This window comes from Trichosurus vulpecula, unplaced genomic scaffold (assembly GCF_011100635.1).
Source record: "Trichosurus vulpecula isolate mTriVul1 unplaced genomic scaffold, mTriVul1.pri scaffold_71_arrow_ctg1, whole genome shotgun sequence".
Classification (NCBI taxonomy): Eukaryota; Metazoa; Chordata; class Mammalia; order Diprotodontia; family Phalangeridae; genus Trichosurus; species Trichosurus vulpecula.
Window position 1 is genome coordinate 2,763 of NW_023494554.1, and position 17,924 is coordinate 20,686.

Genomic DNA, 17,924 nt, shown 5'->3' on the forward strand with positions numbered 1-17,924 from the left:
AACAGAACCAAAAAAAAGGAAAAACCAAGGGGAAAAAATGGAGAGCATATAGTGTGCCTCAATCTGCATTCAGACTCCATAGTTCTTTCTCTGGATGTAGATAGCTCTCTCCATTGTGAGTCCTTTGGAGTTGTCTTTGCACCTTGTATTGCTGAGAAGAGCCAAGTCTATCAGGGTTAGTCATCACAGAATCCATGTATTTGTGGTTGTGCATAATGTTCTCCTGGTTCTGCTCCCCTCACTCAGCATCATATGATGTAGGTCTTTCCAGGTCATTATGAAGTCCGTATCTTCCCCATTTCTTATAGCACAATAGTATTCCATTACCTTAATATACCACAACTTGTTCAGCCATTCCCCAATTGATGGGCATCCCCTTGATTTCCAATTCTTTGCTACCACAAAAAGAGCTGCTATAAATATTTTTGTACATATGGGTCCTTTTCCCACTTGTGTGATCTCTTTGGGATACAATCCTAGAAGTGGTATTGCTGGATCAAAGGGTATGAACATTCTCATAGCGCTTTGGGCATAGTTCCAAATTGCTCTCCAGAATGGCTGGATCAGTTCACAACTCCACCAGCAATATCACAATGTTCCAGTTTTCCCACATCCTCTCCAGCATTTATCATTTTCCTGTTTTGTCATCTTAGCCAATCTGACAGGAAAGATGTGGTACCTAAGAGTTGTTTTGATTTGCATTTCTCAATTCCTCTTCTATCAGAGTTGGAGCCCCCACCCCTAGGCATCCAGAGAAGAGCCCGAAGGAAAACCTTCCTTGAATATGTTCTCTGGGCTAGCCACCTAACTGCATGAGATATGTTGTATTTGATTATCAAGGTCCTCCTTTGGCATGTAGAAAATAAATATAAAGAGAATAAATACAAAGCAATTCAATACAAGTTTGAGAAGGGGAGTATGAACTAGCATTTGTGGGGACAGGTGTCAGGAAAATCTGTTCATGTAGAGAATGATGCTGAGCTACATCTTGAAGGAAAAAAGCATTTCTTTGAGGGGGAGATGAGAAGGGAGGGCATTCAAGGTATGGGGGACAGCCAGTGCGAAGGCATAGAAGTGGAGTATTGGATGTGAGGAACAGAGAAGGTAAGCTTGGCTGCAGAGTTCAGGAGGCGTAGTGATGTCCAAGGAGGCTGGAAAGGCAGGTTGTGCTAAGTTGTGAAGGGTCAGTCAACAAGCATTTGTTAAGCACTTACTACATGCCAGACACTGTGCTAAGGTCTGGAGATACATAGAAAAGCAAAAACACAGCCCCTGCCCTCAAAGACTTCTAATTCTTTTGTTGTTCTCATTTATTCTCTCCCTCCCTACCCTGAGTTGAGAAAGCAAGAAAAACAACAGTTACAAACACGTAGAGTCAAGCAAAATAAATTTTGGTCCAAATTGGTCACATGAGGGGGAGATGGAGAGGAATGAGTAGTTATGAAACTCCTACTATGTGTCAGGCTGGAGAAGGAAATGGCAAACCACTCCAGTGTCTTGGCCAAGAAAACTCCAAATGATGGCACAAAGAGTCAGACATGACTGAAAACAACTGAACAACAAAAGAGTCTACAGTGTGCCTGGTACTGTGTTAAATTAAATGCTTTACAAATATGATTTAATTATGAAACAATATGCAAACAACTATGTACGTTCAAGATAGGACATACAGATTAGATAGCAGGTAGTGTCAGAGTTGATGCACTAGCTGAGGCATGGAAGTGGACACGTGAAGGAGCTGAGCCCAGGAAAGCCAACAGTAGAGTTTTTATTCAAACTTAGAGGCCATAGGGAGCCACTAGAGTTGATTGAGTAAGGGAGTAACATGGTCATATCTGCATTTAAGGAAGATCACTTTTTCAGCTGGCTGGACTGGCATGGGCAGAAACTTGAGACAGGAAGAACCATGAGGAAGCTGTTGCAATTGTCTAGTGGAGAGGTGAGGAGGGCCTGAACTTAGGTGGGAGCTGGCTGAGTGAGGAGAAGGGGTCAGATGTGGGAGATGTCTCGAGGGTAGAAAGGACAAGATCTGCCAACTGACTGACTTTGGGGATAAGGGAAAACAAGGAGATTTTGACCTGAGACATTGACAGAAATAGTGGTTATTGACAGAGGGAATTAAGGTTCGAGGGGGAAAGGTTCTAAGCTTAGTTCTGCATATGTTGAGTCAGAGACTCTGGAACATAAAGTTTGCTATATTCAATAGTCAAGTGGTGATGTGGAGGCTGGTTATATAGAACTGGGAGTCATCTGCATAGAATTGCTAGTTAAATCTTTGGGAGGTGAGGAAGTTACCAAGAGAAAAGAAGGCCCAGGATAGAACCTTGGGGTATAGTCACAGTTAGTGGGATAAAGTGAAACCTGGACACCGAGGAATGGTAAGATAGGTAGGAGGAGAACCAGGAGAGACTTCGGCATGTTTGTGGGCAGTAGGGGAGAAACGATTTGATAGGGAAACATTGAAGATGAGAGAAAGGGAAAAGAGAGGAGAGAGAGAAGAGAGAAGAGAAGAAAGGAGTGAGCGGGGAGATGAGAGGAGAGAGGAGAGGAGAGAGAGGAGAGAGGAGAGACAGGAGAGAGGAGAGAGATATTGAGAGACAGGGAGAGAAGAGCGATTGAGATTGAAATCTAGAAGAGACGGGAGGGAATGGTATCAAGGGCAAATGGAGAGCCTTGGCAAAGGGAAGAGCCACCTCCTTGTCAGAGAATGAGGGAAAGGAGGAGGCAGTAGGAGGAGATATCAAAGCATTCTGAGACAAAGAGAAAGGGAGAAAGGGGAACTCACTTCTAATGGCCTCAATTTTTCTCAGGAAAATAGTCAAGGTCCCTAGCTGAGTTATAAGGAGGAGGGGGAGATGAAGACTTTCCCTGGGGAGTGAGATAAGGAATGAATTAGGGAGGATTAAGAGGACTGGAATTACCCAGGAATTAGTAATGGCCCCAGGCAGAAAACTGAATTGAGAGACTTTCTCCAGCTTCATTCTGCATCTTATGAGTCGGAAGGCAGGAGGCCGATGGATGGCGGGAGTCTTCCAGGACTGAGGTTTTATTGGAGAAGATGTTTATGATAGTCCAAGGGGACAAAGGATTCAAGAGCAAATGACAAAGTAGAGTTGAAATGGTTAACTATAAAGCTGAGATTAGAGAGGAAGGAGAGTGAAGTCAGACCAGGGGTAAATGGCCTCAGAGCGTGTGCTGAAGGTTGGAGGGGTGAGGAAGAGGGAGAAGTGGGATGCTTGGGAAATGGAGTCATTTCTAACATTCTCTCCCTCTAGCCTTTTCCCGGCACTCTCAGAGGCTTTTGTTGGGAAGGGGAAGAGGAATTGATGAAGCAGGCTTAGGGTTGGAGGAAACATCAGTGTGCGTAGACTGAAGTCTTGTTTATGAGGGTGGGTGTGTTGGGGAGGAGAGGAACATGGCAGGCTAAGGGCTGAAGGAGCCGCGACCTATGAGTGAATTATAACAATCACCGGGGTTTGGAATGGGTAGAAAACTTTGGGTTTATTTCAAAGGAGGAGAGGTTGCTGAGCGACAGAGGGAGCCTGGAAAGGGCAGAGATGAGAAGCAAGCTTAGTCTGACTCCCCTCAAGGACCAGATCGTTCTTGCATTCTGACTCTGTAAGTACAGAGGGTAGTATTGTTCAGAGCTGTGAGAGCCAGAAGCTGGAGAAAAAGGGACTGACTCACACATTGGGACCACGTGACCTGCAATTATTGGAGTAAGAGTGGCACCTTGTGGTTCATTTGTTAACTGCTACTGCGCTCTTGTGGACACCCACTTGCACCTGAAGAACAATGGCCCCCACAAGTTATTCGGTCTTTGCTTGAGGGAAGGCCATTAACGCTTGAAGGCAGCCCATCCCATGCTGGGACAGCTCTGTACAAGTTTATGACGACCTCCAAAGAGATCAAAGAAAGAGGAAGAGGAGCCACGAGTGCAAAGAGACTTGTAGCAGCTCTTTTTCTTTGGGGGGGGGGGAGCAGGCAAAAGAATTGGAAACCGAGGGGCTGCCCTATCAACTGGGGTGTGGTGTATGAATGTAATGGTACATGCTATATGAATGTATTGTGCCAGGAAAAATGACCAAAGGGATAGTTTCCGAGAAACCTCAGGTGTTGCTGACTCCAGATTCAGTGCTCTATCCGCCTCGCCACCTAGCTATGCAAAAGTGATACAGACTGAAGTGAGCAGAACTAGGAGAACAACTGATACAACCATAGCAACATTCTAAAGACAACCAACTTCGACAGATTGGCCAAGCACAGTTCTAGAAGACTCGTGATGAAGTGGCTTCCCCATCTCCTGACAGATCGGGGAAGGACTCAGGGTGCAGATTGAGACATGTATTTTGGCATGGGCAAATATCATACAGCCATTGGTTTGGGGTTTGCTTTCTCGGTGCCTTTCATTTTCTATGCAACAATTTGGATACCACTGATTTGCAGCTGGGTTGAAGGAGATGAAGTTCGGTGATTTTTGGGCTTGTTTGTTGTTTTCCAGAATGGTTGGAGCCCTAGAAGCAGTGTCTTAGTTTGCCAGCCGTGGTTTTATTCCTGATGAAGAAAAGAGCACAAACTCCAAAGAAATGAAGACCTATGTAATAATTTATTTGAGCACTTAATTTTCTGCTACATGCAAGGTACTGTCCTAGGAATGGAAGATCAAAGACTTCGCTCTCTAATTTCAAGGTGCTTACAATCTACTGGGAGGCTACAACAGGTGAGCAAGGGAGTCCAATACATGATAGAGGGGGAAAGTGAAAAGGAGAAACCCAAAGTGAATCAGGAAAGTCTGAGGATGGAGAGAAGACTTCTAGCTGAGAGGATGGGAAGGCTCCAGGATAGAGGAAGCTACTAAGCTGAGCCCTGAAGGCTGAGATGAGGAAGGAGCATGTGCCAAGCCAGTGCAATGACAGCCACCATGGCCATGACCCCAGCCATGGCCATGTGATATCCAAATTCAACTGGGCCCTTACTGCAGCAAGGCAATCGTTTTATTCCTCCCTAATTACTTGCCTCTCTCACTCCTTACAGAAGTGATTCCAAACTGTAATATCAATTAAGTTGGGACCTTTTTACTGTTTTAGAATGATAAATTAATTAAGTGTCTTTGATTGAGCCTTACTAGGTGCAAAGCTCCAGCCCCAAACCCCTATCTACTAGGTGCTAAGCCTATGTGAGCGTGAAGCCCTCAGGGTCCTAAGGGGAGTTGCTAAGACCAGAGCCAATAGTAGGAGCCTAAGTTCTGGTCACTCAGATGATGTTTGATGATGGCTAAAGAGTGTATAAAAAGAGAGAACAGAGCTATTTGCTGAGGCTCTCAGTCCTGGAGGCGTGGGACTCAGGGCAGCCACTCTAAGAGCCTCCTGGCTCACCCAGATGTTGATGGTTTCTTGGTAACTATGAATTATATTTGGTCTGTTTATAATGTATGTTTATAATTTGCTCGTATTTGCTCTGAAGTTCAGGGTGCTGGCTTTTTCCCCTGAACTAAGTGAATGATATTTGTATGTTGGATTGAAATAAGATTGTTAACTCCTTAACGTTGTTTTTCTTAGTAAAGCAGATCAAAAGAACCTGTGCTGGCAGCGTTCTTGTTGTTGGGCTTGCGTTGGTCTTTCACCCCCACAGCAGCTGCTAGCAGAATTGTTGCGACACATACATCTCTCCTGAAGCCCTCCATGCCTCCTTCTCACAGGTCTTGTCAGGTCTTCTTGAGTTTGAATCCAGCCTTGTGTGACCCTGGCCAAGTCACTTTACCCTGTTGACCTCAGTTTCCTCATCTGAAAAATGAACTGGAGAAGCAAATGGCAAACCACTCCAGTATCTTTGCTAAGAAAACCCCAAATGGGGCCACAGAGTGTCAGACACGACTGAACAACAACAACTGGTGATAGACCTTCATTCTACTGCAGAGAAAGTGCCTTGCACTTGCTCTCAAAGGACTGGTGACCTATTGCTTGTGTCTCAGGTTATTTTTATTGCCACCTTTCCTGCCCCCTCCCGTCCTTCCCCCCTGCCCTCCCCCCCACTCACACATAAGTTCCTGCCTCTAAACCCTGAAGACCAAAAGAGGGCATTTTTCTTGCTGTCACCTTGGCCCATAACCTTGACCCACCACTTCTGAGAAGTTTCTGCCCACCCTGGCCGTGGTAACTTCTTGTTAGTTGGGTTTCTAAGGATGCCAAATACCTTCCTCTCATTGCCCCTTCTTTTTCCACAGCTGTACCCCCGGACACTGCAATAAGCTCCATGCCGAAGCCAGGCTGGGGACCAGAACTGAATGTAGGGCAGGCTGAAGGCCATTTAGGACAGTGGACTTCATTCCCATGGGCTATGCTTCTTATCATCACACATGCAACTGGGGCTCCCTAGTGACCAAAACATGTTTTGAACAAGTCACATTGTAGGGGCATGCATTTTAGGAAATAGCATTTTCTTTTTGCCACTGTCCTTCATGGAACTTGAGCACCTAAGCTTGAAGGCCTTCAGCACCCTTTATTTTGACCAAAACTGGAAGTTCATATGCGCAAAACACACCCATAAAGTCTCTTCTTCCGTCTTGGAACTGGGCAGGAATAAAAAAGCCTTTCAAAGGCCCAGGCCCAAGGACTGCTAAATTTGGTTTCTGACTCCATTAGCCCAATGTAGCTAAGTACAGAGAGGTACATTACCAATGTGCTGGCTATTTGGGGAAGAATTCTTTGGTCAAGGCAGTCCAAACTGCCTTCAGACCTAGGTGGGTCCCTTCGGCTACTGCAGGATGGAGGCAGAAAGTTGGATGAGGGAGCAGGGGCTATTAAGAAAGCTAGAAAATTGGCCTCGGCTGTTGGTATTTTTTGTCCAATGACCCACGAGTGGATATTGTGCCCGGATACTCTTTATCTGGACATTTTCACTAAAAAATGACACCAGGATCTAAAAGACCTTTGCAGCTAGATGGAAGGGTGCCTCCCAAATGTTTTTTGGAGAAGACAGGGGTTAGCAGGTTCTAATCAACCAACAAACCAGTATGTGCCTACATACCAGACACCATGCTAGGCACTGGAGAGACAAAGGCAAAAATGAAACAGTATCTGCATCCAAGGAGTGGGTCTGAGCTTCAAGAACACATATGAGAATAGCCAAAATAGCCTCAAAGTTTTTGGTGGTGGTGGTGGTAAGTTTGTGTTTGTCCTTTGTTTACGAAGAGGACTATGACATCAGGGAGATGAAGACATGACTTACAGTTGACTTTGATTTAAGTGGGGGGGGGGGCTGTGCAAGGTCACCAGCCTCACTTTCTCCTCCAGAGCCATCTGAGTCCAGTGGCCAGATATTCATCAAGAGGACTGGAGATGGTCAAGGATGCAATGGGAGACCCTGGCTAAGGTCTTTTCAGGTTCTCACTTTGAGTGAGGTAACGCCCATTCAGTGAACATTCAGTGGCAAGCATTAGCTATTGGGAGGACCAAGAAAGGCCTCAGGTAAGGGCTAGCGCCTGAGCTGAGGGTCTAAGAGGCAGTGATGATAAGGGAGGGCATTCCAGGCATAGAGGATAGCCAATGCAAAGGCCCAGGAACAAAGGCTCCTCTTCCAGAGGAGATGTGAAGAAGAACAAGGTCCCTTTGGTTGGAATGAAGCATGCGTGAAGGGAAGCCATATGTAATTTAGTCTGGAAAGGCAGGGCTGGAGCAAGATTGGGAAGGGTTTTAAGAGCCAAACAAATGAATTCTGGAAGGCTGCTGGACTTTACTGAGTAGGGAAGTGACAGGGTCAGATCTGTGCTTTGGTGTCTGAGTGGAGGATGGCTCCGAGTAGGGAGAGCCTTGAAGGAGGAGGCTAATGAAATGCCCTCTCCTGGCAGTTCTCATGGGTTCCTTTGTCATCTCTTTGTAGATGGCTCCCAGATCTCTGTGTCCATCCCCAGTATCTCCACTTAGTTCTGGTCCCACATCACCAATTGTTTTGTTTTGTTTGATTTTGAATTTCAAACCACATGGGGTGGAGGCTTGCCAAACCTCAGCGCTCAGATGAGCTGTTTCTACTTGTCCATAGGAGGAATGGGTTGAGTTATCACTCTTAGTTCTGAGCTGATCTAGAGCTGAAGCTTGAGATCTCAGAGTGAGGGAGGCTGGCCTTTCCACACTCCTGGGGCCAGTCTCTTTTAGGACTCAGGCAATTAAGAACAGTCTCCAGTTCCTGAATTTGGTTCTGAGCTTTGAGTGTCTAGAGCTGAATCTGATGATGGTGTATCAGACAATACTGGACAGGCTTATTCATTTCTCGTCCATAGTTGGGCATCCTCTGCCCTTGAAGAAGGCCCTTGAAGCCATTTTGCAATTCAGGGCTTTGCCTGAAGCCCCACAAGAGCTGTGTGGGCCTGATACACTCCTGTGTTCGCTGAGATCACTATTCTCCAGGGCCTCCAGTGCCAGAGGAAGGCCAGAAAGCAAAAGAAGCCAGCTCCTGGGGGACATGTTCCCAAGCTCAGGGCTTTGTAACAGATTCTTGCCTTGATTATGTCTATGGGGGTGGCTACAAGCCAAGCCTCTTTTGAGCTGTCCTATTCTGAGATGACTTTAAAAAAGAAAAACGAGTTTTGGGTGGCTTTTATATCAGTCATTTGATTCCTTCTCTCCCTCATGCCTCAGAGCTGTTCTTGTGACAAATAAAACAAACACAAACACCCAAACATTTGTAGCACTCCCAGTCACTACTCCAAAGAGCAGGGTAGGTAGACAAAGGGCAGCTAACCACTGCTCCCAGGATTCCAGAGCACACGAAGGTCCCATAGGTTTCCTACATGGGGCTCGCCACTCTGGCAGGACTCCATTCATTTTGTTAGGCCACTTGTGCACCTTTGCTCATTTCAGTGCCTCCTGGTCCACCTAGCCTAGTTCTACTCAATTAACTCCCACCTTCAGGCTTCCCCTAAGGCCCTCATCTCTTTCCTGCCCATTCCAGCTCTTTTCCATTTGAATGCAGAAGACTATGCTTACCAGTATTTAGTGACTAACCCTAAGCTGCTCTGGAATCATAATGTCTTCCTTCTAGAATTGTAACAGGAGGAGTGGCAGGAGGAGGAGGAAGAGGAGGAAAAAGAGACAGCTGGAAAGGAGTGTTTGGAAACGGTTTCTCTATTTCTGAGGTGGTGTCTGGGAGGGAGGAGGCTGAGAAGCCTGTAAACAGGGAAGGCTGGGATGGGATTTTTCACTCCTCTTTCTTTTTCCCTGGCACCATGGACTAGTTAGAACATCTTTGTATGGAAGATGAGAGAGGGACGGTAGCTATGGCAACAAATGCTCGCTTCTCCTCCCCCTCCCCCATCTCCTCTCAGTGTTTACGGTGCTGGGGGATGGGGGTGGGGGTGGAGGAGCAGGATTAGCCCCGGATGCCACAGTAGAAACGTAGGCAACAGGAAGGGAACGGCATTCAGCTTCTCCCCTCTCTCTTCCTTTTTCCCATCGCTGCCTTGTGATAGAAAATGGTGGAACTGGCAAACCCTAACAGCCAGAAACAAAGTGACACTAAGAGAAGAAGGCTTTTCCCGAGCCAAGGTTTTTTGCAACTCAGGAAGGAGGAGCCCAGAGGGCAAATCTAATCGCTGTAGGGCTCTTTCCTCCCTCTTCTCCCCCTCCCCCAGACCTTGTGAAGCACTGACCTGAGGATTGAACGTGCTAAGAAGGAGTGTGGAGGGAAGCGTGCTGGACGTTTGGGGGGCTTTGCATGGGAGTGGGGCACCGGGTACCCAAGCCCAAAGCTCATTGGGTTTGTTGATGGTGCAGCTGGAACTGACTGGGCCGGTAAGGAAGGGCCAGAGGGACTGCCTCCTCCCTCTCCCCTCATGGACCAATGCCTGGGGATGGAACAAGCTAGCAAAGGAGGAAGGGTGGGGAGAGAAGGGCAGCCAGAAGGACTTGGCTGGGTGGGCGGGGCGGGGGTGGGGGCAAGGTTTTCCTCCCCTCTGCTGCTGCTGGTGCTGGAGAGCTTGTATAAAGCTAGCATGAGTGACAGAGGAGGGCTGAGCTTTTTGCTCTCCGTCCCCCTCCTGCCTCCCCTGCCCCCCGTGCTGCTGCAGACACTGGAGAGGAAGGCTCAATCAGTGAGCCATGAATGGCGTGGGCAGGGGTGGGTCTCTTGCTCTGTCTCAGGTACTGGATGCAGGCTGGGGGTGGGGGAGAAGGGCAATGGCCCTGGGTTTCCTCTCTCTCCCTCCCTCCTTCCCTCCCCTGCCTAATAGCAAGGCCTAAAAAGCAGGGCAGGGACACAGGGTGGAACATGGGGGTAGCAGAGCTCGGAGGTTTTCGTGCCCTTCTCTCTCCAAGATGGCCCAGAGGGAGGAGTCTACCAGGGCGGCTTAGGAACCACTAAGGAGCCTCTCTCCTCCCTTCCCTTTTTCAAGCCAAAGAACAAAGGTGGAACATGCTAGAAAAGGAGGAAGGGCCAGGAGAGAAGATGGGGGACTTTGCGTAGGAGGGGGTGCACTTCCTTCTCATTGGGCTTGCCATGGCGCAGAGGGAGGAGTCTGATCTGATCGGGCAGGCCACTGGGGCGGCCTCCTCCTTCTCCTCCCTCTTGTGAGCCAATGCCTGAGCATGGAACATGCTAGAAAGGGGGGAAGGGGGGGGAGAGAAGGGTGGCCAGAGGGACTTGGAGGGGGCGGGTCAAGGTTTTCTTCCTCCTGCTGCTGCTGCTGCTTAGAAGGGAGGAGCCTGTGTAAAGCTAGGATAAGTGGCAGAGGAGGGCTGGGTTTTTGCTCTCTGTTCCTCCCATGCCTCCCCTACCCCTGTGCTGCTGCAGATACTAGGAGGAAGGATCCATCAGTGAACCCAGGGACGTGGCCACCAGCTTTGCGCCAGACACTGGATGCGGGGGAAGGGCAATGGTGTTAGGGTTCCCTCTCTCCCTTCTTCCCCCCGCTCCTTCCCCCTGTCGATAGTGGTAGTATATAAGTAGCAAAGGCCAGAAGCTGGGACTTGGGGTGGGGGGGGGCAGGTAGCAGAGGTCAGTACCCTAACCCTGCCCTTCTGTCTCGCTGAGGGAGGAGTCCACCTGGTATTCTCTCCTCCATCCTCATGAACCAGAGATTGAGGGTGGACTATGCTGGAAAAGGAGGATGGGGGGGGGGGCAAGGTTTTCCTTCCTCCTTTTCCCCCTCCCCCTTCTTCCCCTCCTTCCCTCTCCACCTTCTGCTACTGGTGGCCTGAGGAGGGAGGGTGTGATGATGGTGAGGGGGGGGGCAGAGGCTTTGCTGCCCCACCCCCCTGCTGCTGCAAGCACTGGGAGGAAGGGTGGTCAGCTCACAAACCTAGCTTAAAGACTCCTGTCCTTGTGCGGATGGTGGTGCAGCAGGGAGGAGTCTGGGAGACTCAGTGGCAGTTTCTCTGCCTGCCTGCTGGGCTGGAAGTCAGGAGCGTGAGCTTGATCAGACCCTGCCTCAGACCCTTGGTTGTTGTGTGGCCCTGGGCCAGTCTATGAGCCTGTTTCCTGATCTGTAAAATAAGAGCACCTTCCTCCAGGGTTGTGGGGAGGCTCCAATGTGAAGGGTTCCCACTGTGCGCCAGATATCCTGCCTAACGCCCCCCACCCCCATTAACTCAGGGGGTGCCATGCTAGAAGGGGGCAGGAAGTGAAGGTGGGAACCAGTCCCGTTGAGGCTTGGCCTTGGCATTTCCTGCCCTTCCTGTCCTGCCCTGCAGCTGATGCCGCTGTGTGTGGGGCAGTGCTTAGTTAGGGTGCGTTGTAGGACGGGGTTTCTCCAGTCACATAAACCTTTATCCTGAGGGCTGAGGGCCCAGGCATGGAACAATGAGCAGGCTAAACCAGCTGACCTCTCTAGGGCCCCCTTGAGCCTCCTGAGTCCATTGTGGAGGAGATGGCAGAGTGGAGGCCAAAGCAGGTTTGGCCAGAGTGGCAGTAAAGTCCACCGCTAGCCCTAGCAACGTTGGGGAGGGAGGAGTCAGCAGGCTGGAGCTGGACAGGGGCTGTAGAATGGTGATATGCTTTCTCTCTCCTCTTTCCTCCCCTCCTGCCTTGGTCCCGACAGACTAGGGCGTCCATCTACCAGCCTAGGGTGGAGAGACTCGGGTGGGAGCTCTTATCACCAGGGTTCTCTTTGTCTCTCTTTCCCTCTGGCTGGAAGGTTGGGGGTACGTGATGTGAGGGGGGAAGAAGGGGGAGGGGAGAGGCCATGGAGGGCCCTTTGTCAGCAGCCCTAATCCCCTCTCTGCCTCCCCTTCCCCTGTGCTGCCCTGGGCAGTGAGGAGGCAGCAGCCACAGCAGCAGTTCCACCACCACCCTATACGTGCCCCTTCCGCATTCCTGAAAGTCTGCTCCTTGAGGACAGGGCTGTTTTCTCTTTGGTCTTTGTGGCTTATTCTCAGCCCTCAGCTCTGTGCCTGGCACAGTAAATGCTGGTCAGTTGACTTAATTTGATCCATGGCACTCCAGCCCAACTGGATTACTTGCAGCCCCCCTGAACACTTCCTATACCTGCCACCTCTGGGGTGCTGGGAATGTTTAACAACCAGCTCTCTAAGGAGAGACACACTTTGAAGTTGAATCTCCTTTATTGACATGGACTCTACCACCTCCTCCAGGGATTTTGCCAATTTCCTTGAGGGTAAAGGTTTCCAGAGGTGTCCGATTTACCAGTGGTTGGCTCCAGCTCCCCCTGCCTTCGTGACTTAGCCCTGTCTGTTCCCTGTGCCTGTTATGGCCTGCCACCCAATCTCTGCCACAGTCTTTCCAGCCCTCCATAGTGCAGCACCCTTCTCCCCGGAGCCTTCTCTGCTTCTCCCAGCTAGGAGAGGTGGTGTTTCATCTTGGCCTTAAAGGGTGACCAGGATTTCCCCAGGGCTGGGGGAGGTGTGTGTGTGGGTATTCCAAGTGGCAGGGTTAGCAGCACATCGAGGGCTTAGCGCACGTTTGGGTGTGGTTGAAGGGGCACGGGAAGGGGAGCATTGTGCAGTGAGGCTAGAAAGTGGGTTGGGACTTGGGACCAGATGGGGAGGGCCCTGAGTGACCTTGAGCTGGACTTTAAATTTGAGATGGTTGGAAGCTGTACCAAATCATTCTCATGCCATATTGCTTTCGACTGACACCTAGGATCATGATGGGGGAGGGGTGGGGATAGTCAGCAGGAGAACTGAAAGTCTCCTAGAAGAGCCACTCTACAGCGATTATGCACACCCCTTGAACCAGGGACATCACTACTTGGCAAATGTCAAAGACAGGGAAGGGTCCCTCACAAAATGTGCATCTTGGCTCTTATGGTAACACAAGACTGGAAACATAGGACTGCATGCCCATCAACTGGGGAGCAGCCAGAGAAACTGTGGTGTCTCCATGCAAGGCCATCTCATTGCCCAGGAAGAAATGATAGTGATGTGGAATTCTGGGAAGCTCAGAAGACTTGTATGAAGGGGTGCTCTTCCAAGAGAACCATTGCTGGAGAGGCCAAGATAATGTAAAGGAAGAAGGACGTTATACTTCCAAGGGACCACCAAGCCTCAGCTGCAGCCTGCTTCCCAACAACCCAGCCTGGAAGGGAAGACAGACTTCCCTCTTCCCCCCAGCCAGGAATGTCTGAGGGAGGGGCACTGGCTCCTCGGGCAGGCCTGACTGGCCCGAGAGGTCCAGAGACCTTTGCCCTGCCAGCCCTGCTTTGCTCCCTGCTCTGGCGTGGGGTCCCAATTCAGTTCTGCCCACCTGACACATGGCTTGCGCTGCCCATGGCCATGCCCCCACATGTGCCTGTCGTCATGCCTGTCCCCGTGTCAAAACGTGTGTTCAGGCCCACACCCGTGTCCAGCCCGAACCCATGTCACGGCCCATGCCTGTGCTGGGGCCCATATGTATGCCTGCGCTTATTGCCCAGTCTTTGGGCTGGGCCTTTGCCCTCGGCCTGTCAGTGCTCAGTCTTGGCTTGCAGGCCTGGCCTTGCCTGTGCCCTAGATCTTCCCACCCCTGCTCTGGCAGAGGGACAGTCAGGAGTACAGGAGGCAGGATGCTTCTCCTCCCCCCAATGCCAATGCAGTCTCGGCTTCCATTTCTGGTGTTCTGCTGCCATCTACTGGCTGCAAACATAGTCTGAAGCTCCTAATGGTAAGTAGATGGTGCTATCCATTTACCTTTCTAGAGGCCAAGTACTCTTGAGCATTGTGGAGGAAGACGATGCAAGGCCTGGAACCCTTGTTTCCTTGGTCAGGGGCCCCCTCCGGCATGCCAAGTGACAGCCTGGAAGAAGAGAGCTATGGTGGGAACAGAAAACCATGAACTGCCAGTTTCAAGGAATACCCTCTTTGTTGTCCCACACCAAGCAGGGAGTGTGCCAGCTCTTTGTGGGGTGGGGGTGCTTGGGTGGGGGGGCTCTTCTGGGCTCCTTCTGGAAGTGTCCTTTGTGCCCATGTCAAGCACCACAACTGGACTGTAGGCATCAGGTAAGTCTTTGGAGAGTCTCCATTACTTCTTGGGGACTAGACCTGGAAGGGCAGTAGACTACTATTGTTATCAAGTCAATAACTGCCTCAATTCCCTATGTCTTCAAGGAGTCACCAGCTACCTTGACTTGGACCCTCACTGAATGATCTAGCTTGCACAAAGGCATCTCAATCTCGTTATGTCCAAAACACAAGTCATTATCTCTCCTGTGTCCTGACTCTCTTCACCCAATATGTTGTTTGCTTGTTTCAGCTGTGTCCAATTCCTCATTACTCCATTTGGGGTTTTTGTTAAAGATCCTGCAGTGGTTTGCCATTTCCTTCTCCAGTTCATTTGACAGAAGTGGAAACTGAGGCAGGCAGGGTGAAGTGACTTGGTCACACAGCTTATAAGTGTCTGAGGCCAGATTTGAACTCTGGAAGATGAGCCTTTCTGACTCCAGGCCTGGTGACCTGTCTACTGTTTCAGGTAGTTGGCCTCATGCCCACCTTTAGCCATCAGCTGGTTCTCTGGCCATCTTCGAATAACCTAATCTCCCCTGCCTTCCACTTGCCCTGCATTCAGTGTCACTCCAGTGGATAGGGTCTAGGTCAGAGATGTCACACAGGCCGCCTCATCCAGAAGGTATAAGGTGATGACCAGAGAGGTGAGACTAGACAGGGAAAAGCCAGGTAGATGGCGGAGAAGGGTAGAAAGAGGAGTAGAAAGGAAGTGAGAGAGAAACTTCCTCTTTAATCTGCTTTAAAATGGATGGAGCAATTTCCTCCTACAACGCCAAGGAGGGAAGGAATGAGAGCATAGTAAGGGCTGCCCCCCCACATGTGCCATGGGGGTTTCTGTGTGCATCTTGTAGGGAGACTGAGTAGACATGTCTATCCTCTTCTCCCCCCACCATTCTCAAAGGGAGGTTTTCGTTCCAGCCAGGAGGGGAAGCAGGAGCTTGTGACTATAGCCTGGCACTCTCCTCTTCTAAGAGAATAATCCTGGGCTACAGTAAGAACTATCTGATCCCTTCCATATTCTTAGTCTAGCCTAGACTAGACAGGGGTGGGGAACCTGGGACCTCCAGGCTACATGTGGCCCTCTAGGTCCTCCAGTGCGGCCCTTTGACTGAATCCAGACTTCACAGAATAAGGCCCCTTAATAAAAGGATTTGCTCTGTAAAACTTGGACTCACTCAAAAGGCCACATCCAAGGACCTAGAAGGCCACATGTGGCCTCTAGGCCGAAGGTTCCCCACCACTGGTGGATGTGATTTTCAGGTATAAGCTAAACTTTTGATTGTTGTTCATGAAGAAGGAAAGGAAGACAGGACTCAGACTTTCAAGGTTTCCATCCCTTCCCTCCAAATACCAGTTCTACAATGAACCCATTTATCCAAGGCAGAAATGTGAGAGAGGGGAGAGAGACAGGGGGGTGGAGAGAGAGACAGAGACAGAGAAAGAGAAGAGAGAGAGGGACAGAGAGAGAGAGAGAGGGAGAGGGAGAGAGAGAGAGAGAGAGAGAGGAAACAGTGGAGAAAGAGACAGGGGGGGAGAGAGACACACACAGAGACAGAGAGAGAAGAGAGAGACAGAGACAGAAAGAAGAGAGAGGGACAGAGGAGAGAGAAAGAGAGAGAGAGAGAGAGAAGAGACAGAGAGGAGAAAGAGAGAGACAAAGAGGGAGAGACAGAGACAGAGAGAATGAGAGAGGAGAGAGACAGAATGAGAGAGAAGAGAGAGACAGAGTGGGAGGGAGGGAGAGAGGAGACAGAGAGAGAGATAGGAGACACAGAGAGGGAGACACAGACACACACACACACACCCAGAGGACAGAGAGGAGAGAGAGAAAGAATAAGAATATCCTAGATATTACCCAAGAAGAAGTTCCCAGAAGTCGTTGCCTTGTTGCCACCTGTCATGCAGGGTATAGATGGACTTTGGGACTCAGTTTACCCAAGTGGGATTAGTTACATTTTAATGATTTGGTTTGGAGGTGACCACAATTTCCTTTCTCCCCCAGTTGTTCCCTGAACTGACACAGTGCCTTTACTGCATGTGGTAACCCCAGGCCTCAAGGAGAAAGCAGTTTCATGGAGCTTTAGTGAAGTGGACCTTGAACCCAGCCCATCTGTGCTCATAGGATTTCAGAAGAGTCACAAAAGAAGAAACTGAGGTGGGGGGGGCGGGGCAAGGGATTTATCCAAGATCACTGAGTAATTCAGATTCCCAATCCTGACCTTTCCCCATTAAACCTAGTTCACCTCCTCAGGAAGGAAGATGAATGAAGCATTTATTAAGCACTTATTGTGTGCCAAGCCCTGTGGCTCCAAACAGAAGAGTCAGCTGGTCCCTGCCCTCGAGGGGCTCCCATTCTAGGGGGAGACAACAGTCAGGGAACGTTCCGGCCACAAGTCCAATGGAAGTAAAGGTCTCACGGTCCTGGGGGGGGGGGGCGGCCAAGCAGGTGCTTTGACCTCTTCTCTAGTAATGTCACCGATAGAACAGCAACAGGCTCTGCCGTCGAGCCTTTGGATGACGGTGCCCAGGACTTTCCTTCCAGGCCCGGGGGAGTAGCCTGTCCCCAGGGTTTGCTTCCCGGGAGGATGACTGAGGGCCTGGGGTGGAAGCCAGGCTCGTCTCAAGGGGTCTGGGTGTCTCTGTCAGCGTCTGAGGGGAGCTGGTGGTCAAGGGGGTGGTGGTGGTGGTCTGCCACATGCTGACTTTTTTCTCCCTCAGAGCATCTGGCTGCTTCAGCTAGGCAGGCTTGCCTGCCCTGTGGGGTAGTTGGTTGGCAGTTGGTGGGGATGTCTGCCCCCTTCTCCACAGATGTAATGTTAATGGAATAGGAAGATCTTCCCCGTCCATTAATAAGGCCTATGTGACCACAGGTGTTCAATTATGGATGTTTGGCTGCTTTGAACTCCAGTTCACAGCTGTGATACATCCTGAATCACATAGAGCCCACTGGGGGAGGAGCTTGCTTAGGCAAAGCATTCCCATTGGCCTTTCCCCTTCCTCTCAGTGGACAGAGTACTAAGACCTGAATTTGAACCCTGTGTGACCCTGGGCAAGTCACTTAAACCACTGGGACTCACTTTCCTTATCTGTAAAATGTGGTTATTGAACTCTGCTCGGCTCCCTGGGGAGGGGTCCCCGGCCGGCGGGGACCCCGATCAGGAACAATGAAGAGACAGGGAGACAAGGATGAAGAAGTCTCATTTATTTTTGGAAGTAGCAAAGCTTTATAGCAAATTCAGCCAATCATATGCTAGCTCGGCACCTGAAAGGAGGCAAGTGTCCAATCATGAAGAGATTAGTATTGTGTATGTACTCGTGGACACCCCGTGCACAGTCTCCTGTCCAGGCATTGCTGAGTGTGGGAGACCTGACCCAGCCTATATGGCCTTGAGTGGGAACGGAGGCAGCACTCTTTTTCCACTGGGACTGGCTGTGAGCCTCAACAGCACTTAACAGAACTCAATGCCTTATAAGATCTCTCTTAAATCTCTAAAGTCT